The 25,966-nt window shown below is 38.3% G+C and overlaps 1 pseudogene; it reads left to right on the top strand.

The window, feature by feature from the left end:
- The first annotated feature begins 1,758 nt into the window (after positions 1-1,758).
- LOC134375053 (tripartite motif-containing protein 43-like) lies at positions 1,759-24,242 on the top strand (annotated as a pseudogene).
- The last annotated feature ends 1,724 nt before the right edge of the window (positions 24,243-25,966 follow it).

Here is a 25,966-nt window from a genome sequence, read left to right as displayed (position 1 = left end):
AAATGGTGCAGCCTCTATGGAAAATGGTATGGAGGTTCCTTAAACAATTGCAGATAGATCTACCATACGACCCAGCCATCCCACTGTTGGGAATATACCCAGAGGAATGGAAATCATCAAGTCGAAGGTATACCTGTTCCCCAATGTTCATCGCAGCACTCTTTACAATAGCCAAGAGTTGGAACCAGCCCAAATGCCCATCATCAGATGAGTGGATACGGAAAATGTGGTACATCTACACAATGGAATACTACTCAGCTATAAAAACGAATGAAATACTGCCATTTGCAACAACATGGATGGACCTCGAGAGAATTATATTAAGTGAAACAAGTCAGGCACAGAAAGAGAAATACCACATGTTCTCACTTATTGGTGGGAGCTAAAAATTAATATATAAATTCACACACACACATACACACATACACACACAAACCGGGGGGGGGGGGAAGAAGATATAACAACCACAATTATTTGAAGTTGATACAACAAACAAACAGAAAGGACATGGTTGGGGGGGAGGGGGGGAGGGAGAAGGGAGGGAGGTTTTGGTGATGGGGAGCATTAATCAGCTACAATGTATATCGACAAAATAAAATTTAAAAAAAAAAAAAAAAAAAAAAAAAAAAAAGTTAGGTTTTGGCAGGCCAGGTTGGACTTTCTTTCATGTAGTCCTCAAGTTGAGAGAGTGGAGCAAAATACTGTTTTGGGGGTCCCAGAAAACCCCAAAAGGAATTCAGAGACTGCTTCACCAGGCTTGTGAACCTTACTGTGGCTGTTAGTAAGATCCTCTCAGAGCCACAGCAGGTCTCAGCTACCCTTAGACTTAAGTGAGACCAGACTCTCTCCAGGTGCCTGGTGAGCCACAGAAGGATGAGAGACTTAATGTAGTTGTATGAGGACTGTGGGCATGTTATGAATGGAGAAGTTGGTTATGTGTTCTGGCCACCTCTTTTTGGCCAATCACCCAGTGAAGCACACATCCAGGACTCAGCTTTTCCTTTGTTCAATTGTGCCTGTCAATTGTCCCTAAATACAGCTTCCACAGATGAGGGAGATCAGGTTCTTAACCTAACTGGTCCCGTGAGAGGCTTTAATTCACTGAGTATCAGTGAGAAATGAATCCTTAACTTATAAGATTAGCACATTATAGATTATGTAGTTTCTTCAAATTTCAGTCAATATTTAGCCCATGACTATACCCTAAGGTATTTTTTCTCTTTTTAATTATTTTTTTAGGAGACATACATATCACATTTTATTGTAGAATTCTGCATTATCTTATCTGGATTAGAAGATAATCCAAGAAGAAGAGAAAGTCCATGAAGAGCCCCAGAAGACCTCCATGAATGGATGCTGCCAGTTCTACCAGGAGTCGTGGTACAACATTTGCCCCTGAGAGAGCGCATGGTGAAAGTGGGCAGACTTTAGCAGTGTATCCAGCAGGGCCTGAAGGAACATTATAACAGCCAGGCTGAGGAACTACACAAACACTATAAAGTGGACCTGGATCTCTGATTCGAAAATATACCTTTTGAGGAATATGTTGTGCAACAAGAGTTCACTTCTAATAAGCATGAACATAAACATGATGGGAGGCCCAAACCCCGAGTTTAGATGGACATATCTGCAGTCCCCATCAGCACGGAGTCTTCACAAAGGGCTCAGAGAGGTGCAGAGGGTGCAGGCTCCAGGGAAAGATTCATCAGAGACAATTTGGGGAAATTATCCCTCATGAGGATTAACACAAGAAGGAAGATGGGGAAGAGGACAATGGCAGTGACTCCTCAGGCTCCAGCAGTGGGTCTGAAGATGAAGATGGTGAGTCTGAGGGCAACAGATCCAGCTCATCGTCCTCAGGGGACTGACTCCTCAGACTCAGACTCCACCTGAGCTTTATTCACACACTACAGGTTTGGACACAGAACTTCCTGAAAAATGGCCAGTGTCTAAATCAAAAGAGAAAGGGCGTCACCTCCCTGCCATCTTTTTGTTTCTTCTTTTTTCCTTCTTTCCTCTCTCCCTCTCTCCTTTCCTCCTTCCTTCTCCCTCTACCTCCCCCATATAAATTAGGGCAGGTTGGGCAGAAGGAAACTTGGAGCATACTCTTTACAGCAAATCAATGAACTTGGGGAGAGGGGGCTTTCCTGGGGAAACAACTGTAAGTAAGAGCTAGTATTGCCCCACTCCCATACTTCTAATAACCACCACAAAAAAATACATGCAAATTAAAGCTCTTGGAATGATCAGTGAGTTGATTTGCATTGCAGGGGACATGGCCAATTCCACTGAGTGGTCTTGAAGCAAGTAGATTTCTTCTCATCGTCTGCCTACCAGAGGTGACAGGGGAACACCTGTGAGACTATAAGCCATTCCTTCTCTGTGGAACTCTCCCTATGGACCCCTGCACTGGAAATGCAAGGGGGGATACTTGGTGGAAGGTGCTATGGATTGAACATCCCCCCCAAATTCACTGAAGCTTGAATTGTGTCCCCAAAGTTCCAGGTATTGGAAACTTGTCCCCACTGTGACAGTGTTGAGAGAATGGGAAATCCTATTATGGTAATTGAAAGGTGGGTTCTTGAAGAGATGATTAGATTGTAGAACAATGTCGCAGTGAATGGACTAGTAATGGTGGTCAGGGGCATGGTTCTGAGGGCTTTAAAAGGAGAGCACATGAGGAACTATCTCTCTCTCTGCTCCACCATTTTCTGCCATGTGAGACCCCTGCATTACTGTAAAGCCACCGCCAATGAAGACCTTCATCAAATGTGTTCCCTGGGCTCTGGACTTCCCAGCCTCCGAAACTGTAAGCAATAAATTTTATTTTCTTTACAAATTACACAGTTCCAGGTATTTTTTTGTAAGCAACTGAAACAGACTAATACAGAAGGGTTTAGTAGGTGCCTTTAAGAACATTTTTAAATCCTGTTCTCTCTCTCCCCCAATCCCTGAAGTAAGAAGTTGGCCATTAACAAGCTGGAGTGGCCACACTCATGAGAGCAGCAGGCTTACCACATGTATTTTTAAGTACTGAACTGCAAGTTAGATGATATTTTTTTCTTTTTGATTAAAAGAACCCCCAAATTTTAAGAACTCACGTGTTTTATCTGAATGAGCTGCTCCACTGATTTTCCAGGCAGCATTTCTGTCTTTTCTTAAAAAAAGCACCAACTCTTTTGTGTTGTTCTAGCAAGGGAATCTCCCCTTTAACATACACTAAATTCATATATATGTATGTATGTATGTGTATATATATGTGTGTGTATATGTGTATGTAACACTATTCTGTTCCACTGACGTGTGAATTCATGCTCTGGTACTACACTGATTCAGTGTTTTTGGCTGCTTGATATGTGAAAATCTCGACAAGTGCCCTATCACTATTGCTTCTGTTTTTTCCTGAAAGTTCTGGGCATTTTCATTTTTTTTTATTCCTATGAACATTATCATCTAATAAGTAGCTGCACATTTTACACATTTGAAAATAATTGGGTTGTTAATTTTGTTTTTAGAAATCTTACTGATTTACTTTATTGTGTATAAGTGTGTTTCTAGGTAAACAATCATAAATTCAGAAATAACAATATTTATACTTTTATAACTGAAATTTCTTTTGTTCTATATGTGTTGCTGTGTATATCTAGAACTATGTTAATTAGTAATGATGATATATTCTTTTCCTAATCGTGATTTTAAAATGAATGCTTTAAAGCATTAACGCTGGATTTACCACTACAAAAATGAGTCTAATTTGTAAACAGTAGAAATTATTTGTAACATAGTAATCAAATGTCTTTGTGCTTGTGTGATTACTGGTTGTTTGCCCTTGGGTTATTGATATTTTAATAAAATTTTCCTTACTGTCTATCAATCTGATTTTTCCTTCACTATATTAATTATTTTAATAGGTTATCTAATATTGAACCCTGATAACTTTGTAGAAATAAATCCAGTTGTTTATGCTTTATTGATAATATTACAAGAGTTTAGGGAAATTTTAGTATTTTTTATGTCAGGAAAATCACACTTATGCAAGACTTTTGGATATGTAAAATTCATTCTCCCTGTTTTAGTGTTCGACAATCTAAATTTTTATCTTTTTTTTTTTCCAGAATAATAAGTCCTCAGGGAAACATAGAAATTATTTAACATTAAACTGAAGCCCTAGGACTTCCTTTACTTTATTTCCTAGATAATTTTTTTAAATGTAGTTAGAAGAACCAGGGAGGAAAAGCTGTCATAGAATTGTTTCAGACACACAGACTAGGTGGAATTACATTTTTTTCACTTAGCAGAAAATTGGTGAAAAGGTGAACGGTAAGTATACAGGGGTCATTGTGGTGCTATAATGTGAAGTGTATCATGAAAGATCAGAGAAAGCACAGATAGCCTTTTTATCAGTGATGCTTGAGCTAAATCTTCAACAAGTTAGTAAGTCAGAGGATGGCTGAAATACTTGGTTCGTATATTTAGCACATTTACTTAATGTTCCAGGTGTCTTAGGTATTTTGCTAATCATTAGGCATTCATTTCCTTCAAGTACCATTAAATCTTATTTTCTGGCTTGGCCTTCTTGGTCTCCTTTGCTGTTGTCTGTTTCGTTTCATGGAATCCGTATATTCCCATCTTAGTCCACACATAAGTTTTTTCAGTACAAATTCATCTATTCTGAGTTCTATCCTGAGAACAAACTACTGCAAATATATATATATATATATTCTGTAGGACTGGGACAACAGGAAAAATAAAAGAGAAGACCCCTATAAAATAAGTGGGGGGGGGGGATAGATCCAGGAGTTGGAAAAATGTAAAAAGCCATGTTACTGAACACTTTGAAAACAAGAGGAGAGCTCTAGAGTCAGGAAGCTAGGAGAGCTATCTTGACCCATCCTCTCCTCATGAAATTTCAGGAAAATAAATTTCATCTGAGTAATACCAATAAAACATGTTTTCTTCTTCATATTCAAGGAAAGTTAAGATGGAAGAAAAATACATTTAAAAAAAAAAAAGGACATTAGCATGATTTCATAAAATGACATCTAGAGAGGAGTTACTAGAAGGACCCCAACTGCACGGTAACAATCAGCTTGCCTCCTGTAGTCCCAGCCTCTGGAGAATTTGGCTGTGAGTGGGGATTTTAGTCCCCTGTGCCACAACCTTGCAGCACCAAAGCACCGCCTCTCTAGATCCAGCTCCAACACCTTCACTGGATGCCTGGAGCTGTTTGTAAAGGTCAGTGCCTGCACCCTGTTGTGATCATCTCCTCCCCACACATCCTCCCAATCCCAGGTCCCAGAACCCAGCCCCTAAGTAAATCAAGATACTTAAAGATTGACTGCACATTTGTTTTGGTAAATGTACAACCTAACGAAAGATATTCTACAAAAAGAAAAGGCAAACTGAATTGTTTTTCAGACATATAGACCACATGTTAGTTCTCATTTGCGTAAAGAAATATTATAAAATGCTTTCGAGAATAGTTCATTTCAGTATTACTATTTTTTAGCTCTGCTGCTTTAACTTAGTTTTGCTTTAAATTTATAGATTTTTTACTTTAATATTCTCAGAAAAATCAAAGTTCCAGAAAATCTCTAACTTATCAAAAATATTTTTTTATTCTCATCTATACTGTTTTCCTCATTTAATTTCAAATCAGGAACTCTTGTCCTCAAAACGTCAATAAATCTAGGTCATTAACCACAATAAACGTTTCTCTCATCCTTCCTATATGGCCGTTCTTTCCACCATGAAAAGAGTTTACGAGTCAGTTCTGACATAAATAAAATTTATAGATTCCTTCAACAAATAGTCAGGAGCTACTTACTATGTTTAAATTACACAAAACCACCACAGCCTTTGTTATGTTTCCCTCTTGCCCTGAAGCCAGTTCATATGGATCCACGACAACTTTGGAATTTGCTGTTAGGAATCTGCAGGTCGGTTAAGTCCTCAATACTTTCAAGAGTTTTACTTTTATTAAAAATCCCTGTGAAAATCGTCTTTCATAGGTTATTGCTCAAAATAATTTCAGAAGAAGTTTCCCTCGAGGCCTGAAAAATGACCAACCAGAGTCGGAGGTGACTACGAAGATTGCCAGCTCGCAACGCGACAGCAGCAGTGCAAGAGTCAAAGCATGAAAAATCGCAGGCGTAGGAAGAAGAGACCAGCAAGATGCTTGCACTTGAGCGCGGCGCCCTAGAGGAGGCGCGTGCGTTTCTGCTGCAGCCCCGTGCAGGGGTCCTCAGATCCCAGCAGCTTGGTCCCCGAAAAGTTCAGGCGACGCGTGCAGCCGTCATTTTCATTTTCTCGGAAAAAAGGAATATGTCATGATTGAGAACTTTACAAGATAGGCACAGAAGAAACTGGGATGGCAGAGTCAGTGATGAGATTAGCTGTGGAAAAGGGAAATCTTTTCTTGGAGTAATACTCATATATGTTGTGAACTTGTGAAAAGAACCGAGCATTAAATCCCGGCTAAAAAGTTTGGACATAAAATTATTTTACAGGGGTCTACCTAAAAACTGAAATTTGGGAAAATAATCCCTTGGTGTTATTCAGGAAGAAATACAAGTGTTGGAAGGGAACAGAAGGGGGGGAAGGTGGGGAATGAATAATTGGAAGACTGGAAAATAAACAAACGAGCATACAAACAAAACTACAGATACCAAGACCAATTGATTTAGGTGTTTGGTATGGAGCAGAAATGGCCAGTAGAACCATAGTAAAGAGATACTTACAAAGTTGTGGTCTCTGAATTTATCAATGCCTTCCCTTGAGCCATGTGCTAATTAACAACCAATATTCCTAAATTGTTTCATCATTAAAATCCAATCTAATTCTAATCCAGGTAGTCACTGAAATAAATTCAATCACCTCTGAATTTTAAATGCATTTGTTGACCAACTAGTGAATGTTCATTATTCTAAACAAGAAAACTATTTGAGAGGGTGATTTGGTTGTATTTATAAACATTTAAGTGAGTAAATGTATATGTGTGTATACATATATATAATTCTGAGATGATTGCATACATATACCCTGTACCCTGTAATATTATTACTACAGAAATTTCTATAAGTGTAAACAATGTTTTCGTGCAAGGATGCATATTGCTGCACTATTTCCAATTGAAAAAGTGTGAAAAATAAATATTTTGGTATATGGGAATAGTTTAACAAACTAGAGTGCATTCTACTAAACACTATCAATACAAACTGCAGTCATATTTGGACAACCAGGGAGTGCATGTGGGACACTGGCTATACCATACATCCTGCGTGCAGAGTAGGTAGGCTATACCATCCAGGTTTGTGTAAGTACACTCTGATATTCCCAAAACAAAATTGACTAAGGACACATTTCTCAGAACTTATCCCTGTCGTTAAGCAGTGCTTAACATCTGTATATATTGATACTGAAGAATTTTCCTTCATACCCTATGCAATAAGAGTTCCTATTTTTTCCCTAGTATTTTTATTATAGACAGATAATGAAACACAAAGAAGCAAAAATAATTCTCCCTACATAGGGATTAATTTAAAAATATTTTAGTCACGCTCACAATGGGTAATCTGTGTGGACTCAATACCAATGTGTTAATTTACAATGATAGATACTGTTAAATTGAGCAATATATTGAATCATGAAATAAATTTCATATGCATTCTTGCTCTAAGCAGAACTATGTGATAAATCAATTAGAACTAGTCACGTTGACTTATTTTATGCTCATAAAATTTAATGGCATGTGATCTAATTTTTTTCATTTCTGGTATAAGGAAATAGTAAATCTAAAGTTCCATTGTATGTGACTACTTTTTTTCTCAGGTAATATTTGTGTGTCCATGCCCAAAATGCCACTCATTCTTTTAGCATTATTATAAAAAGCCACACACAAAAAAGTGTTGCAGTATACAAAAGCCTTTAGTATGTTACAATTTTGTATTGCGAATGATATTTTTCACAGGGGTCTATAATTACTAGAAGCTTTCTGTTATTCATATGCATTAAGAATATGATTTTATGTTACTTAAAATCAAAGCAACTACTCAACTTACATAAAAATATATAAACAAACAGTAATACATTAAAAAATATAATCAAGTTTTACAAGCATCCATAACAAAGAAGATTTTCTAGTTTAGAAAATCTAAACTAGATTTGTAGATTTTCTAGGAGTAGATTGTCTAGTTCAGAGAATAAAGATAAATATGTTAATAATGACAATAAATGGAATAGTTTCATCATACATTTCTTGACTGGAACAAACATTTTTATCAGCACCGCACTCTCCTGAGTGAGCCATGGGCCGGCCCATGGAACAAACATTTTTAAAGAAATATTAAGATTCACCAGTGTGAGATGGACAATATTTTGGTTGTTTATCAATAGCTTATATCTGAATTATTTTTTCACCATAGAAATGTATATTTATGCATTTTTAAGAATATGTGAAGAAAAAGTAATTTGATTTTTTTTTAACTGAGAATATACAATCCATTCTCACTGCTGAGGAACTTATTTTCTGAAATGTGTTTTTATAAATTAATCAGATTGATTTTTTTTCTAAATTTCATATATTTAATTTAATTATTTCAAATTTTGAGAATTTTTTATTATTCCATTTTCTTTTTAAAAGACACATTTTAAAAACTTTAAGCTAACGATGTAAATTTAAAAAAAAATTCTGAGGTCGAAAGATAACTTCTATTCCAGAGGTTCAAAGAGTTGAAGGGCAGGCAAATAGCTTACCCTGGCCCCTCTGTGGGAGGGCCTCGGTATCTAGTTCCCTCTCTTCTGCCAGCTAGAAACTGGGGCTCAGGGATTGAGCCCCTTGACTTTACAGAGCCCCAGGGTATGGAGTCTGCTATTTGGTAAGTTCTTGCCTCTGACTGAGAGAAGAGCCTCCCCTGCCCCAAAGTGAGAGTGATGGATGCTTGGCTTGTCTTTGGGTGAAAGTGAAGTTCATGGCTAACTTTCTAGCAGCACTAGAGCTGCCTCACAACAGCTGCCTGAATTAGTTCTCATCCGGCCTGCTTCATCCTAGGTCAGATCCCTTCCCAGAAACCATGGCCACACTGCATCTGCCAGAGGGACCTTCTTGCTGCCCTAGTCCAGCTCATCTTTTGTCTTTGGTAGAAGTGGGGCAAGTGTGAACAGCATTGTTTTTGTAGTCCTTGTAGAACAGGTGCTGCCCTCCTGTCTCACTCTACCGAACAGAGGAAGCCACAAGGCCATGGAGTCCTCTGGAAGATTTACATAGACCAGAAGGGATCAGAGCAGCTGTTTTTCCCAAATTTCCACCAACCTGCCACCAGCACAGGATACTTGAAGTAAGAATAAGAGGCTCGTGTTTCCACACTGTACAATCCAATTTGAAATATTTTTTTTTAAGTTCTATTTGTTTGCACATCCTAAAATCATCTTGGGCAACTACTGTGCAGCATCATCTCTCATATTCATCTGTTTAAAAGGGAAGTTTCTTAGAAAGGCTACCCAACTGTGAAGGAGCCTGTGCAGGCTGCAGAGAGTACCTTTTTCTCTGCCTCACAGGATGGGGATCAAGGGCTCGGTCTGGTCTACTCTTGAAAGATTGGTGCTGAAGATGGGAGTGCAGGCCCAAATTAGGGCCCTGGGGCTCCTGTGGAAAAGCATCAGCTGGAAGTAAGAAAAATGAAGTTTCTAAACCAGATTATTTGGGTGTTGTTCATTTTTGGCTTCCACGACCCAACCAGCCAGAACTTTTACCAAATCTTGGTTTTCGGCTCTTGAGTTCCCAGATTTACTGGAAAAGTTACCAGATCAAGGTTTGATGAAAACATTCCTGTCAAACAGTCCTACCTCATTTTTTGTTCAGGTTTTTTTGAGATGACTTTTTGTTGTTGTTGTTGTTATGAATATTCATGAGATACAAAGCTGATTGTCACTCTTCGTGCCCAAGATGTGAAGGCCAGATCCATACTGGCAGCATGCCCATTACCACAAATTGCGATTGTACCCCATGTCCCCCACCCAATTATCCCCAACCTCCCTCCCCCTCCTTCCCCCCCCCCCACTCCACTTTGTATCCCAAGGAATGTTCTCTCCTTCTGCAAGTCCAATGCACCACTGTGGTCTTTCTTTCCTTCCTTCTTTCTCTCTTAGCTCCTACTTTTAAGTGAGTACATGTGGTGTTCATCCTTCTGTGCTTTGCTTATTTCACTCACCATAAGTTTCTCCAAGCTCATCCCTGTTGCTGCAAATGGGAGAATTTAATTCTTTTTTATGGCAGAGTAGTATTCCATACCAGTTTCCTTATCCAGTCATCCATCAATGGACATTTAGGTTGGTTCCATATCTTGGCTATTGTAAACAGAGTTGTGATGAACATGGGAGTGCAGGTATCCCTTCAACATGATGATTTTTCAGCAGGATGATGGCAGTAGATACCAGTGAAAAGTTCAAAGAAATGTGACACTCAAAACTGAACCTTTCTGCTTACCTTGATAGCAATTTCTAGAGCCATTCTTGAAGGTTCTTGACTAGATTTTTCTCAGGAAAGGTAGAGGCCCTTATTCCTCTATGTAGGACAGGAATTTAGCACAAAAAGCTCTGAAAACTGAGAATATACCATCCCTTTTTCTCTCAAACAAATGAGACACACAACATCTATAGATTTTTTACTTTCTGATTATACAAGTATCACAGGATATTTATGAACAGTTTGAAAAATACAGAAAAACAAAAGAATAAGAAAATCATTTTAAACTCATTATCCCTAGAGAAAATGTATCAATATTTTGGAAAAAGGATATTACTTTACTAATATAATATAGATTTATATGCTTCACTGAGGAAAAGATGGTGCTAGAAAAATTGGTTAAGAATTGAAAAATAGATATCCTGGTTCATAAGCATCATGATTGTGCTTTCTCACATCATGATGTCAGCACATTACTCATCTGACATGAAAAAAAAAAAAAGGAATTGAAAAATAAAGCCCTTGGGATTGTTTATAAAAATGGTGAGTCTTCATGAGAGAGCAGTTATGCTTTTGGAATTCAAGATCATTTTTAAAAAGCACAACTGTAAAAACTTGCTAGATCATTCACTTAAAATGTATACATAAATATATTTTAAAGACTTAAAGATCAGGCAACAACTCTCACTCTTTCCAAAAACTGCATTCCCAGAGCTGAATCTCTTAGTGTGAAGTGCATCAGGAAAAGCAGGCACAAGATTTAATGATTAAGTTTTGACAGAATGGGAATATGAGTTCTTCCTTTTTATTTTTATTTTTATTGTTTTTTTTATTATTTTTTTTAATTTTATTTTATCGATATACATTGTGGCTGATTATTGCTCCCCATCACCAAAACCTCCCTCCCTCCTCCCTCCTCCCCTCCCCCCCAATAATGTCCTTTCTGTTTGCTTGTTGTATCAACTTCAGGTAGTTGTGGTTGTTATATCTTCTTCCCCACCCCCCGGTTTGTGTGTGTGTGTGTGTGTGTGTGTGTGTGAATTTATATATTAATTTTTAGCTCCCTCCAATAAGTGAGAACATGTGGTATTTCTCTTTCTGTGCCTGACTTGTTTCACTTAATATAATTCTCTCAAGGTCCATCCATGTTGTTGCAAATGGCACAACTTTACAAGAAGAAAACAAGCAACCCAATTAAAAAATGGGCAAAAGAGCTAAGCAGGCATTTCTCTAAGGAAGATATACAAATGGCCAACAGACATATGAAAAAATGCTCAACATCACTCAGCATCCGGGAAATGCAAATCAAAACCACACTGAGATACCATCTAACCCCAGTTAAGATGGCTAAAATCCAAAAGACTCTGAATGATAAATGCTGGCGAGGTTGCGGAGAAAAAGGAACTCTCATACATTGTTGGTGGGACTGCAAAATGGTGCAGCCTCTATGGAAAATGGTATGGAGTTTCCTCAAACAATTGCAGCTAGATCTACCATACGACCCAGCTACCCCACTGTTTGGAATATACCCAGAGGAATGGAAATCATCAAGTCGAAGGTATACCTGTTCCCCAATGTTCATCACAGCACTCTTTACAATAGCCAAGAGTTGGAACCAGCCCAAATGTCCATCATCAGATGAGTGGATACGGAAAATGTGGTACATCTACACAATGGAATACTACTCAGCTATAAAAACGAGTTCTTCCTTTTTAAAATATTCTTTCTCATTTTTTTGATTGTCATTTCTGTTTTGTTATAATGCAAGTTATAACTATTAAGTTGACCCAAGGGGGTCCCTGAGCTGCAGCTTTTTAGCCTTTCTCTCCTGTAAACCTGAGCTGGATTGGACAATGCCAGGCAAAGAATCCTATTTTCTGCCCTTGTTGGGAAGATATAGGAGGCTTGATCTGGAATGTGAGAGGCAAGAGAAATCTTCATTCTAGACTGGGGGTCAAAGGTGTTCTTACATTAAATTCTTATATTAAAATATGAAAATAAAGCCAACCTTATAAAACATTTTCAAATTTTCTAAGACATTTATAAAAATTATAAATTGATTGCATCATTTTTTCTACCATTTCATAAGAAAAAATTAAAGTGCTCCAACAAATTAGATACGAAGTCTTTTGGGGGTGTTCATTTGTTGTAAAATCAGAGGGTCTTGATGAAATCATGTTTACAGAGATTTGCTTATGGAGATTAGCCAAGGTTTTAAGTCAATCTTTTTCTCTACTTTAAATAAACAAAATCTTCCATATTAAAATCTAGCAGAAGTCCCAAGAAATGCAATCACTTTAAAGAAATGGGTGTGGTTTTCAGACTCAATATAAAGATACACAAGGAGCTAAGCTCATTCTTCGGAACAGAGTGCCTTTGGAAGTGGCCTCGGAGACTTCTGAAGGCTACCACTACCACACTGAGAGGCCTGATCGCCGAGCTCACTTTATATCATTACTTCTACGGCAAGCATTAGCGAGGCCACAGATAATCACTTAGGTTAGTACCCAAGTTACAGAAGAGAAATTCCTGCTACTTTCTCAAACCAAAACTAACAAAATTTCCTAATTTTAACTTATCAACAAACTGAGGTGGTTTCTATAAAATGATGTCATTTGCTCATTTAAAAAAATTATCCCATTCCTATTTGCCATCCTGTCTTAGTATGTACTTTGAAAATAAAGTTGTGGTTAATTTCATGTCTATCATTCATTATATTTTAGTTGTTTCCATACAAGGACTTTGGAAGTATTTTTCAGATACCTTGTTTGTACTTACTGTGGATCCTAATTTTTATTGACATTATTTTATTCTACATGTAGTGCACAAATGTACGAGGGGTCTTCAAAACATTTACAGAAGGATTCATATTATCTTTGAATTAAATTTTTCCATGAACTTTTTGAAGTTCTCTCATATTACCTTCTGCTCTAAAAATGTCACATATGTATATAAAAAAGAGAGAGAATATTCCATAACTATATAACGCATTGCATGTTTTAAAGAAAATATTGTTTTAGAGTGTAGTAAATGTCCCCTCAGAAAACATTAGTTTTCTGACTTAAATTTTTTTTTAAAGATTCTCTTTTTATTTATTTATTTATTTATTTATTTTTTATTTTTATTTTTATTTTTTTTTAAATTTTATTTTGTCGATATACATTGTAGCTGATTATTGCTCCCCATCACGAAAACCTCCCTCCCTTCTCCCTCCCCCCTCCCCCCCAACAGTGTCCTTTCTGTTTGCTTGTTGTATCAACTTCAAATAATTGTGGTTGTTATATCTTCTCCCCCCCCCCGGTTTGTGTGTGTGTGTGTGTGTGTGTGTGTGTGTGAATTAATATATTAATTTTTAGCTCCCACCAATAAGTGAGAACATGTGGTATTTCTCTTTCTGTGCCTGACTTGTTTCACTTAATATAATTCTCTCAAGGTCCATCTATGTTGTTGCAAATGGCAGTATTTCATTCGTTTTTATAGCTGAGTAGTATTCCATTGTGTAGATGTACCACATTTTCCGTATCCACTCATCTGATGATGGACATTTGGGCTGGTTCCAACTCTTGGCTATTGTAAAGAGTGCTGCGATGAACATTGGGGAACAGGTATACCTTCGACTTGATGATCTCCATTCCTCTGGGTATATTCCCAACAGTGGGATGGCTGGGTCGTATGGTAGATCTATTTGCAATTGTTTAAGGAACCTCCATACCATTTTCCATAGAGGCTGCATCATTTTGCAGTCCCACCAAAAATGTATGAGAGTTCCTTTTTCTCCGCAGCCTCGCCAGCATTTATCGTTCATAGTCTTTTGGATTTTAGCCATCCTAACTGGGGTTAGATGGTATCTCAATGTGGGTTTGATTTGCACTTCCCGGATGCTGAGTGATGTTGAGCATTTTTTCATATGTCTGTTGGCCATTTGTATATCTTCCTTAGAGAAATGCCTACTTAGCTCTTTTGCCCATTTTTTTAATTGGGTTGCTTGTTTTCTTCTTGTAAAGTTGTTTGAGTTCCTTATATATTCTGGATATTAATCCTTTGTCAGATGTATATTTTGCAAATATTTTCTCCCACTCTGTTGGTTGTCTTTTAACTCTTTTAATTGTTTCTTTTGCTGTGCAGAAGCTTTTTAGTTTGATATAATCCCATTTGTTTATTTTTCCTTTGGTTGCCCGTGCTTTTGGGGTCGTATTCATGAAGTCTGTGCCCAGTCCTATTTCCTGAAGTGTTTCTCCTATGTTTTCTTTAAGAAGTTTTATTGTCTCAGGGTGTATATTTAAATCCTTAATCCATTTTGAGTTGATTTTAGTATACGGTGAGAGGTATGGATCTAGTTTCATTCTCCTGCATATTGATATCCAGTTATCCCAGCACCACTTGCTGAAGAGGCAGTCCCTTCCCCAGTGAATAGGCTTGGTGCCTTTGTCAAAGATCAGAAGGCAGTAAGTGTGTGGGTTGATTTCTGGATTCTCTATTCTATTCCATTGGTCAGTGTGTCTGTTTTTATGCCAGTACCATACTGTTTTGGTTATTATAGCTTTGTAGTATAGCTTAAAGTCGGGTAGTGTTATGCCTCCAGCTTTATTTTTTTTGCTGAGCATTACTTTGGTTATGCGTGGTCTTTTATTGTTCCATATCAATGTCTGAATAGTTTTTTCCATTTCTGAGAAAAATGTCTTTGGAATTTTGATGGGGATTGCGTTGAATTTGTATATCACTTTGGGTAGTATGGACATTTTCACTATGTTGATTCTTCCAATCCAAGAGCATGGAATATCTTTCCATCTTCTTGTATCCTCTCTAATTTCTCTCAGCAGTGGTTTGTAGTTCTCATTATAGAGATTTTTCACATCCTTGGTTAACTCAATTCCTAAGTATTTTATTTTTTTGGTGGCTATTGTAAATGGGCAGGCTTTCTTGATTTCTCCTTCTGCATGTTCACTATTGGAGAAAAGAAATGCTACTGATTTTTGTGTGTTGATTTTGTATCCTGCTACTGTGCTGAAATCATTTATCAATTCCAACAGTTTTTTTGTAGAGGTTTTAGGCTGTTCGATATATAGGATCATGTCATCTGCAAACAGGGACAGTTTGACTTCATCTTTTCCAATCTGGATGCCCTTTATTTCCTTCTCTTCTCTGATTGCTCTGGCTAGTACTTCCAACACTATGTTGAATAGAAGTGGTGAGAGTGGGCATCCTTGTCTAGTGCCTGTTCTTAAAGGAAAAGCTTTCAGCTTTTCCCCATTCAGGATGATATTGGCAGTGGGTTTGGCATATATGGCTTTAATTATGTTGAGATACTTTCCCTCTATACCTAACTTATAGAGGGTCTTTGTCATGAATGAGTGCTGAACTTTATCAAATGCTTTTTCAGCATCTATAGAGATGATCATATGGTCCTTGTGTTTGAGTTTATTAATATGGTGTATCACATTTATTGATTTGCTTATGTTGAACCAACCTTGCATCCCTGGGATGAATCCCACTTGATCGTGATGAATAATTTTACGTATGTGTTGCTGTATTCTGTTTGCTAGTATTTTAGTGAGGATTTTTGCATCTATATTCATCAAGGATATCGGCCTGTAGTTTTCTTTTTTGGTTATATCTTTACCCGGTTTTGGTATCAGGATGATGTTTGCTTCATAGAATGAGTTTGGGAGATTTGCGTCCGTTTCAATCTTTTGGAATAGTTTGTAAAGAATCGGTGTCAATTCCTCTTTGAATGTTTGGTAAAATTCTGCTGTGAATCCATCTGGTCCTCGGCTTTTCTTTGTAGGGAGCCTTCTGATAACAGCTTCAATCTCCTTTATTGTTATTGGTCTGTTCAAATTTTCTACGTCTTCACGGTTCAGTTTTGGGAGCTTGTGTGTGTCCAGAAATTTATCCATTTCCTCCAGATTTTTATATTTGTTGGCATATAGTTGTTTATAGTAGTCTCGAATGATTCCTTGTATTTCAGATGAATCAGTTGTAATATCGCCTTTTTCATTTCTAATTTTTGTTATTTGAGTCTTCTCTCTTCTCTTTTTTGTTAGCCATGCTAATGGTTTGTCAATTTTATTTATCTTTTCAAAAAACCAACTTTTTGATTCATTGATCTTTTGAATTGTTTTTTGGTTTTCAATTTCATTCAGTTCTGCTCTGATCTTAATGATTTCTTTCCGTCTGCTAACTTTAGGTTTGGATTGTTCTTGTTTTTCTAGTTCTTTAAGGTGAAGTGTTAGGTTGTTCACTTGCCATCTTTCTATTCTTCTGAAGTGAGCATTTAATGCAATAAATTTTCCCCTCAATACTGCTTTTGCAGTATCCCACAGGTTTTGGTATGATGTATCATTGTTTTCATTAGTTTCAATAAACTTTTTGATTTCCTGCTTGATTTCTTCTTGGACCCATATGTCATTAAGTAGAATGCTGTTTAATTTCCATGTGTTTGTATAGTTTCCAGAGTTTTGTTTGTTATTAATTTCTAGTTTTAATCCATTGTGGTCTGAGAAGATACATGGGATAATTCCAATTTTTTTGAATTTATTGAGACGATTTGTGATCTAATATGTGATCTATCCTGGAGAATGATCCATGTGCTGATGAGAAGAATGAATATTATGAGGTTGTTGGGTGGAATGTTCTGTAGATATCTGCCAATTCCAATTGGTCTAGAGTCTTGTTTAGATCTTGTGTTTCTCTACTGATTCTTTGCCTAGATGATCTGTCTAATATTGACAGTGGGGTGTTCAGGTCCCCTGCTATTATGGTATTAGTGTCTATTTCCTTCTTTAGGTCTAATAGAGTTTGTTTTATAAATCTGGCTGCTCCAACATTGGGTGCGTACATATTTATGATTGTTATGTCTTCTTGATGGATCAGTCCTTTTATCATTAAGTAGTGTCCCTCATTGTCTCTTTTTATGGTTTTTAGTTTAAAGTCTATTTTGTCAGATAGAAGAATAGCCACTCCAGCTCGTTTTTCTTTTCTGTTTGCATGGTAAATCTTTTTCCATCCTTTCACTCTTAGTCTGTGTGAATCTTTATGGGTGAGGTGGGTCTCTTGTAGGCAGCATATAGTTGGGTCCTGCTTTTTGATCCAGTCAGCCAGTCTGTGTCTTTTAATTGGGGAATTTAAGCCTTTAACATTAAGAGTTGTTATTGAAAGGTGTTGATTTATTCCTAGCATTTTATTGGTTGTTTGGTTGTCTTAGGTGTCTTTTGTTCCTTGCTTTCTGATTTACTGTTTAGTTTCTTTGTTTGTTGGTTCCTTGGGTTGTAGATAGTGTTTTTGTTAGCTTGTTTTCTCTTCATGAATGCCATTTTTATTGTACTAGCGGGTTTAGATTTTTCTTAGGTCTTTATGGCAGTGGTAGTTATTTTTCAGGAACCAAACCCAGTACTCCCTTGAGGATTTCTTGTAAGGGTGGTCGTGTGGTAGTGAACTCCCGCAGTTTCTGTTTGTCTGAGAAATATACTATTTGCCCCTCAATTCAGAAGGATAGCCTTACAGGGTAGAGTATTCTTGGCTGGCAATCTTTGTCTTTTAGTATTTTGAAAATATCATCCCATTCCTTTCTAGCTTTTAGGGTTTGTGATGAAAAGTCTGATGTTAACCTGATTGGGGCTCCCTTATAGGTGATTTGACGTTTCTCTCTTGCAGCTTTTAAGATTCTCTCTTTGTCTTTGAGTTTTGCCAATTTGACTATAACATGTCTTGGAGAAGACCTTTTGGGTTGAATACAGTTGGGGATCTTTGAGCTTCCTGGATCTGAAGATCTGTGATTTTTCCTATACCTGGGAAGTTTTCTGCCACTATTTTGTTGAATATGTTTTCAATGGAATCTCCATTTTCCTCCCCTTCTGGAATACCCATGACTCGGATATTTGAGCGCTTGAGGTTGTCTGATATCTCTCTCAGATTTTCTTCCATGTCCTTGATTCTTTTTTCTTTCTTTTTGTCTGCTTGTGTTATTTCAAACAGCCCATCTTCAAGTTCAGAGGTTCTCTCTTCAACTTCGACAAGCCTGCTGGTTAAACTCTCCGTTGTGTTTTTTATTTCGCTGAATAACTTCTTCAGTTCAGCAAGTTCTGCTACATTTTTTTTCAGGACATTGATTTCCTTGTATATTTCCTCTTTCAGATCCTGTATACTTTTCCTCATTTCATCATGATGTCTAGCTGAGTTTTCTTGTATCTCATTCAGTTTCCTTAGAATTATCCCTCGAAATTCCTTGTCAGTTATTTCAAGGGCTTCTTGTTCTATAGGATCTAGAGTATGAGATTTATTAACTTTTGGTGGTGTACTTTCTTGATTTTTTATATTTCTGGTGTCTTTTTTTTGGTGTTTATTCATTGTTGCAGGGGGTTTCACAGTCCACCAGTTTGAGACTAATGACTAACTAGGATGTTGCTGTGGTTGCCAATTTGGTATGGCTCCCGCCGTGACTGCTCAGTTGGCCTCTAGTGTCTTGTGTGTGTGGTTGCCTCGGGTCTTGGGCTTCTCCGGGGATCCACCTTTCTGGTCAGCTTGGACTCTGCTGGGCTGGTGGATCACATACCACAGGGTGTGTGATCTCTGTTGAGCTTTCACTTCCTGTGCAGGACTTCTCCCCATTCCGTGTGCTCTGGCCCAGGCTGTTAGATCGTGCAGTGGCGACCCCACCGGGTGTGTGGTTTCTGTCGAGTCTCCGCCTCCCTGGCCGCACGTCTCCCCCCTCTGTGCACACTGTGCTGGGCTGGGGTGTGTCTTCTGCACCCCTCGTCTATCAGCTGGGCCTTCAAGACCCTGCTCAGCACCGCCTCGCCCAGGAAGTCTACCAGGTTTCTGCTAGGCACAGACAACCGGTCTCTCTGGGTGCCTTTGTAGCACTGTGTAGATCTTTCTCGGGTCTTGTTCACCTTTGTATCCCCCCGGTATAAACCGAGTCTAGTGCCCGCCTGCAGCCTGCTCTCCGGCAGGTTCAAGCGGACCTGGGAACTCTCCTACCACACTATTCCCAACCAGAAATTCGTTAGGCTTTTTTCCAAACTGGTGGTCGCAGAGATGGTATCTGCCTCCCAGTAACAGGAAGTTTACCGGGGCGGAGTCCAGGGTGTGGTGGAGTGACAGTCGGCCCGCCCGTACTTCCTAGCCCTCCCAACACTGGTCGGGACGCCCCACACCCCCAGCCCCGCCAGAGAACTGCGGAGGGAGTGGGAGAGGAGGCCGGCCCGCAGGCTCCGGAAAGCCCCACGCCAGGCCAAGCAAATGGGCTCAGTGATGGCCGAGCAGGGCGGAGCTGCCCGCACCTGGGAAAATGGAGGCAGCAACGGGGCAGTGAGTGGCCTGGTGGTGCAGGCGGGAGCCGCGTGGGCATCCACCCCCCGAACAGAGCTGTGCCAGGGATCACTCACAGTGCTGTGCCAGGTCGGGCGCTCGCTCTGTCTCTGGTTTGTCGCCTTCCGTGTTCTCGGCGCTGCCGCCTCGGGCTGTTCAGTCGCGGCGCTGCTCGGGCGCTCCCAGGAATCTTCTTTAATGCCGGCCTGAAACCTTGAATCCTGAATAGGGCAGCTGGCCGCCTTCAGTGCGGCCCCAGCCTCCGGGATCCTGGCTGCATCCACAGCAGCCCTGGCACCGTGTTCCCTGTTTCAAGACTCGCTTTTGCAGCTAAGAATCAGTTCTTTTCCTGCTCCACACTTCAAAGCTGTTGCCTGTAAATGAGGCAGTCTCTCCTGCCGGGGGCAAAGTGGCGTTGAGCCCCCACGACCGGCCAGCAGCAGCAGTCCTCCCTTAAGAGATGGCGAGAGGAAGGTCCACAAGTTTCCCGGCTGCCTGAGGCCCAGTGGCCACCTTTTCCACCTCAGCTACTCCGCGCCAGCCGCCGCAGCCACCGCCATCTTGCGCTCTTTTTTCTGACTTAAATTTTAAAGAAACCAGAAAGTGGTTGGGCATGAAGAATAGTGACCCTGCTGACCACGCAGAAATACCAGAAATTAGAGAGGCATCCTTACTTATCCAGTGTAGAAATAAGAACCATTTTTTAAGCAAAATATTTTTTAAAGAATAATTTGTTTTGGGGTGTGTGTATGGCAGTTACATCTTTTCACAATGTGAAGGGGTACAAGGTAAAGGACAACCAACAAGGTTTTCTACAGACCCTGAGAGCTCCTTTTGTGCCTCAGTTTTCTATTTATGTTATATGTAAAAGGAATCCTACTCTTATCTAGACAGAAGTATATTATTGAGACACAACCTGAATCAAATTTTATGCCTTTGTCTCTCCAGTGCAGAATAAATTCTTCCCATTTTTTCCTCAGAAAAGTGAACTAAGACATCCCACAAGTCTTCCAGAAAGAACTTACCTGCCTCACCTGCTTGAACTACCTTATAGACCCAGTCAACATAGGCTGTTGGCACAGCTTTTGTAGACCCTGTCTGTCTCTGCCTTTCCTGGGAGGAAGCTTAAATTTCTGCTCATTGCCCAATGAGCAGGGAATCATCACACAAGATAGCCTTTAAAATCCATATTCTTCTTAAGAATCTGGTAGCCACTGCCAGAAAAGCCAGTCTCTGGTAATTCCTGAGCTCTAAGGAACACATGTGTGGGACCCACAAGGAGACAAGATCTTCTGTGAAGGGGACAAGAACCTGCTCTGTGTGCTGTGCTCTCACTCTCAGGGGCACGAGGCTCACAGACACCGTTCCGTTGAAGGGGCTGCTGAGGAATACCGGGTAAGTGGTGCCTCTGAGGGTACTATGGAAGCTGGAGGATAGTAGACGTAAGTGATTATAAGGAAGAAGATGATCAAGATGATGATTAATCTGTTCTTTACTGAGTGTCACAAATTGTTGTACGTAGCAATGATGAAGTTGTGAAGAAAATTCACATGTAGATCTGCCTATTTGGAACTTCCATTCCCCTGGAAGAATGATTAAGCTAGTGGTCATTATCATAATTTGATTATATGTTATAATTCTCAAGGCACTGTAAAGCACTCATTATCAGAAAGAGCTCCTGGCCACCAAAACTGAAGTTCAAAAGGCTTGTACATTGGATACATATTTACTAACACTGGAACTTAGAAGGATAAAATACGTTGGAATTAGCAGGGGGAAGTATCTGTATATGAAAATTCTGATGCAAGACACCACACTATCTGAAAATCAGCCATATTTATTTGTCAGTCTCCCTAAACAAATGGTTACATTATATTTTGTGGCTCTACAGCCTGAAATATCTTGAAAGTTATAGTTATTCAGGGTCAACAAGGAAACATTATGATCCTTCCACTTTCTGTAAAGTATTTGTATCTAGCAACATCCCTTGATTCTCTCTACCATTGAGTCTAAATCCTAAATTTATGTTTCTCTTAGGTTCATATTAATACCGTATGTCTTTTCACAGCAGAAGCTCTTAAAGCCAATGAGATTTTTTATGGGAAAAGATACAAGAAAACCAGAGAAATCTAAATGAGAGCTGTACGATCAGTGTATTGTAAGTATGACACTGAATTTCCCTCAAAATCAGCCTGAAACAGACATGCTGGAGACTTATCCATGCATCACTTGAGCTGAAACCATCATGGCTCGAATTTTAGGAAGACCTCTTCTAATAGCTTAGAGTACAATGCAACATTGCTGTTAAGTGAAAATGGTCACTGTATGGAGTAGGGAGGTTTGATACTAAAGACTTATTTACTGACATAGAGATCAGAATATCACAGAAGAGTGCTTATGAATCAACCATAAGTTACAATGGTTCATCTGTAGTCTTTCAGAGCAATGAAAGGCTTTTCTCCAGGTGTTTCCAAAACTCATTAGATGAAAGTAGTTTGAAGGAAGAATGGGTTTGGCTCTTCATATACTTAAATAATAGAAATAAATGTAGGAAAGACAGGAATTAACATATGGTTTCTGGAGGACATGAATTTGCGTGTATAGAATATTGGTAGAAGACATGAGTCAGAGAGAAATAGGTAAGGGTTAAGTGGAGGAGAGTAAAGTCAGCCTAGGTATATTAGCTAGGAAACCCATCTTCCTGCAGAGCTATGTGTATGTACAGACAGAAATGACCAGGGCTGAGTTTAGGAAGCTACATCCTATTCTCCAAGAGGAAGAAAAACAACTTTTAAAGAGACTTATAAAGGAAGGCAAAAGGATTTTACAGCAACTCAAGAAAAGCAAAGCTAAAACAGTTGAAAGAAGAAACACCTAAGGGAAATTTATAAAGAGCTGATGAAAAATTGCTATCAACCAGATGTGGAGCTGCTCCAGGTAAGAACTGGGGACATACCTGATATTTTATCTTGTGGAGGGGAACAGCCTGTATGTAGGTTTTTATAGTCATATTTAGTTACGTAGCCCCTATGATAATATGGAAAATACATAAAAGCTTGTATAATGATAAACGCGATTCAACCCTGTCATATATTACTTATATAATGAGGAAGAGGAAACTCCAAAACAGGGCTCTTTGATCATAGAAACATTATTACACACAATGTTGGTTGTGTAGTGAGTCATACTAATGAATATTAAATTAAGGTATTCCAGTTTCAAGTGCAGTTAATTATGGTGACAGACCTATTAATTTTATATTTTAAAGTATTTTCCTTAAATGTTTCTCAGTAATTTGATTTGTAATTTGCACTGTAATTGATATAATCAGAAAATATACCTGACTAAACATAAAATAACTAAATGCAGAACACAGTTTATGAACAACAACAACAAAGCAAGTTGTCAGTTCAGGGAATATATAGAACTCTGTAGCAGACCTAAACCCGGAGGCTTAACTTAGCAGAAAGAGGAAGACAAGGGCTCAGATAGGGAACCAGATGTGAAAGGCAGAAAATTCTTAGTGGGGAATAACTTTTCAGAAGATATATTTAGATTTTCTTCTTAAACATAAATTTCCGTGCTTAACTGAAATATCATAATATCCCTAATAAATTGTTTATTTAGGTCTAAGATGTAATTTATTTATTTATTTATTTTGCCTGAGAAGTAGCAGTGGGGGTGAGTTATATAGTTATGGAGTTGGCACAAAGCATAAGTCCCAGATTTTCAGGTGTCATGAAAAGTAACTCTCCAGAAGTAAGCTTTATAATCTCTTAACTTTTAGGAAGCTTTTTCCATTGTGGTTAAGTATTTGTTTCTTCTGCAGTTTTATTGGTAGCTCTTGAATCTCATATTTTTCTAGCCAAAACTATCCCTCTAATCTTTGTCTGATTTTTTTCCCAGTAAGACTCTATGTAGATCCCCTCATCTCACAGGAATTTAAAAACTGATTTTGACTAGCATATTCTATTTTTTCCACAATGGAGATTGTTTTCAATAATAAAGTAACCAATCACAACATCAGGCTATTTAACAATGTGAGAAATTTGAGTTGTAGACAAGACTGTCAAGATGCATCTTTGAATTCTGTCAGGTATAACTATTTTACTGCACGGGAGCCCAGAGTTTCACCTCTGGAAAACATTAATGGGAGCTGAATGTGAGTGATTCTTGGGACTGGGCTCTAGGAGTCTGTAAGAATTCCAGGATAAGGAAGAATGGCCCAGTGACTGAATCCGATGACATATTTCTTCTGTTATGTGTGAGGGAGGATAATCATTGTGGCCTCCTGATCACTTTCTCAATGCTTTCTCAGTACACTACCTCTGGGCAGGGTTGGTTTGTTCCTTGATTTTGAAAGTGGAAGTGTGAGTTTTGTGAATTTTGCCAAGAGTTCCCTGATGTGGAGGTACCCCACTGGCTCCTTCAAGTTCCCTGTGAGGCTTTCTTTCATACTGGCCACACATGATCAGGGATAAGTCAGGAACCTGATGTGTGCTTGAGAGCTCCATATCTGAGGGAGTCTTTCTCAGCTGAAGCAAATCAATAATACTTGACTGTCTTTTAACTTTTTTCTACTTTAATGTAACCTCATTTTATTGTTGTTAAATATAAAGATAGTGTGAAATATAGAATTTTGTCTATTTCCTTTAAATTAAGATAATGTCTTGTGTAGATTATATATGCTGTGCTTGTTCACCTGCTGTGTGAGCTTGCTGGAGTTCAGAAAATACTTCTGTGTGTGATTCCAGTTTAATGGTCTAATGCAGAAATATAGTTTGCACATCATGGACCGACCTGGTTTTCTACAATGCCTATGTCAGTCTGAGATTTTCTCCTCCTTGTTGATCTAGTAAATCTTACATATTTATTTACCCTTAGAGAGAAAAAAAAATCAGTTTTATAGTCATATCTCCACTGAACCTCTGAATAGGCCTTTCCTTATATAAACTCAGAATAGCTGATTCTTATTTTTTTTAAATAACAGTATAAATTACAATAGATAAAAGAAGTGTCTTAGATTCAGGCTATATTCCCAGCAGGTAACACAATGTCTAGGGCACTTATGTAACGGCACTTAAATTATGTAATGGGCACTTAAATTATGTAATGGGCACTTAAAAATTTGGTGAGTGAATAAATAAACAAGTGAGATAATTACCTCATTTTCAGTAATGTTGGTTTACAGGGTATATTCCATAATATTTGCTGAACTGCATAATTGTATTTCTGAAAGAAAGTTATTTTTGAAACACTATGGTTCCAAAAGTTTCCAACTAGTAATAGGGAATAGCAATAAAATGAAATGCTATTAAACATTAAGAAGACTTCTAATGTAAGTAAACCAATTTCACAAGAAATGCTAAGGACAGTATGGAATAAATAGATGAGTAAAGCTAGTAGTCCTCAAAGTTGTGTTCCAACGCCACAACATCAGTATCACCTGGAACTTGTTAAAAGTGCAAATCTCTGGGTCACACACAAGTCCTGATGAATCAAGGATTATGTGCATGGGGCCTGCAATCTGTGGTTTAACAAATCTTTCAACCGAGTCTGATCAATACTAAAATTTGAGAAGCGCTGAATTAAGGTGATTTACAAATGCAAGGGCTCATTACATTTCCTACACATGAGAACCAAAGTATCACTAGACACTATTTGGTTTAATAGACTTGATTAAGTATTTCTTAATGAAAAAAGTAAATGGGAGAGATTAAGATTTTAAACAGAATGTTGGGGATTCAGAAAATAAATAAAAAATTTTGGATAACAGATTATTTTCATAGAACATACCCACAAAATAAGCAAACAAACAAACAAAAACTACTGCATTTCAGTTGATTAGAATGCGGTGCTATAACACCAAAGTCAAGGGTTCAGATGTCCCTGTCAGCCAGCCGCCAAAAAATAAATAAACAAACTACTGCATAATCATTTAAAAAAAAAAAAAGAACATACCCATGGTCTTTAATTTTTGAGTCATTCACTTATTACCACTGAAGAAAAACCTTCAGTTTCAAAAATACAGGAAACAGGCAATAGCCTAAATGTAATGCAGATGTATGTCAAAAATTAATGTGTTTAACTTACCTTCTTGAATATTAATCAGAAAAGACATTGCAATAAGATATGCAGCTTTGTTATTTTCAGATGGTTTAAATCTCTGGGAGTAGCACTGTATGATGAGAAGAT

The sequence above is a fragment of the Cynocephalus volans genome, chromosome 4 (assembly GCF_027409185.1).
Source record: "Cynocephalus volans isolate mCynVol1 chromosome 4, mCynVol1.pri, whole genome shotgun sequence".
NCBI lineage: Eukaryota > Metazoa > Chordata > Mammalia > Dermoptera > Cynocephalidae > Cynocephalus > Cynocephalus volans.
Note: the sequence above shows the minus strand (reverse complement) of the source record. Positions and strands in the feature narration are given on the sequence as shown.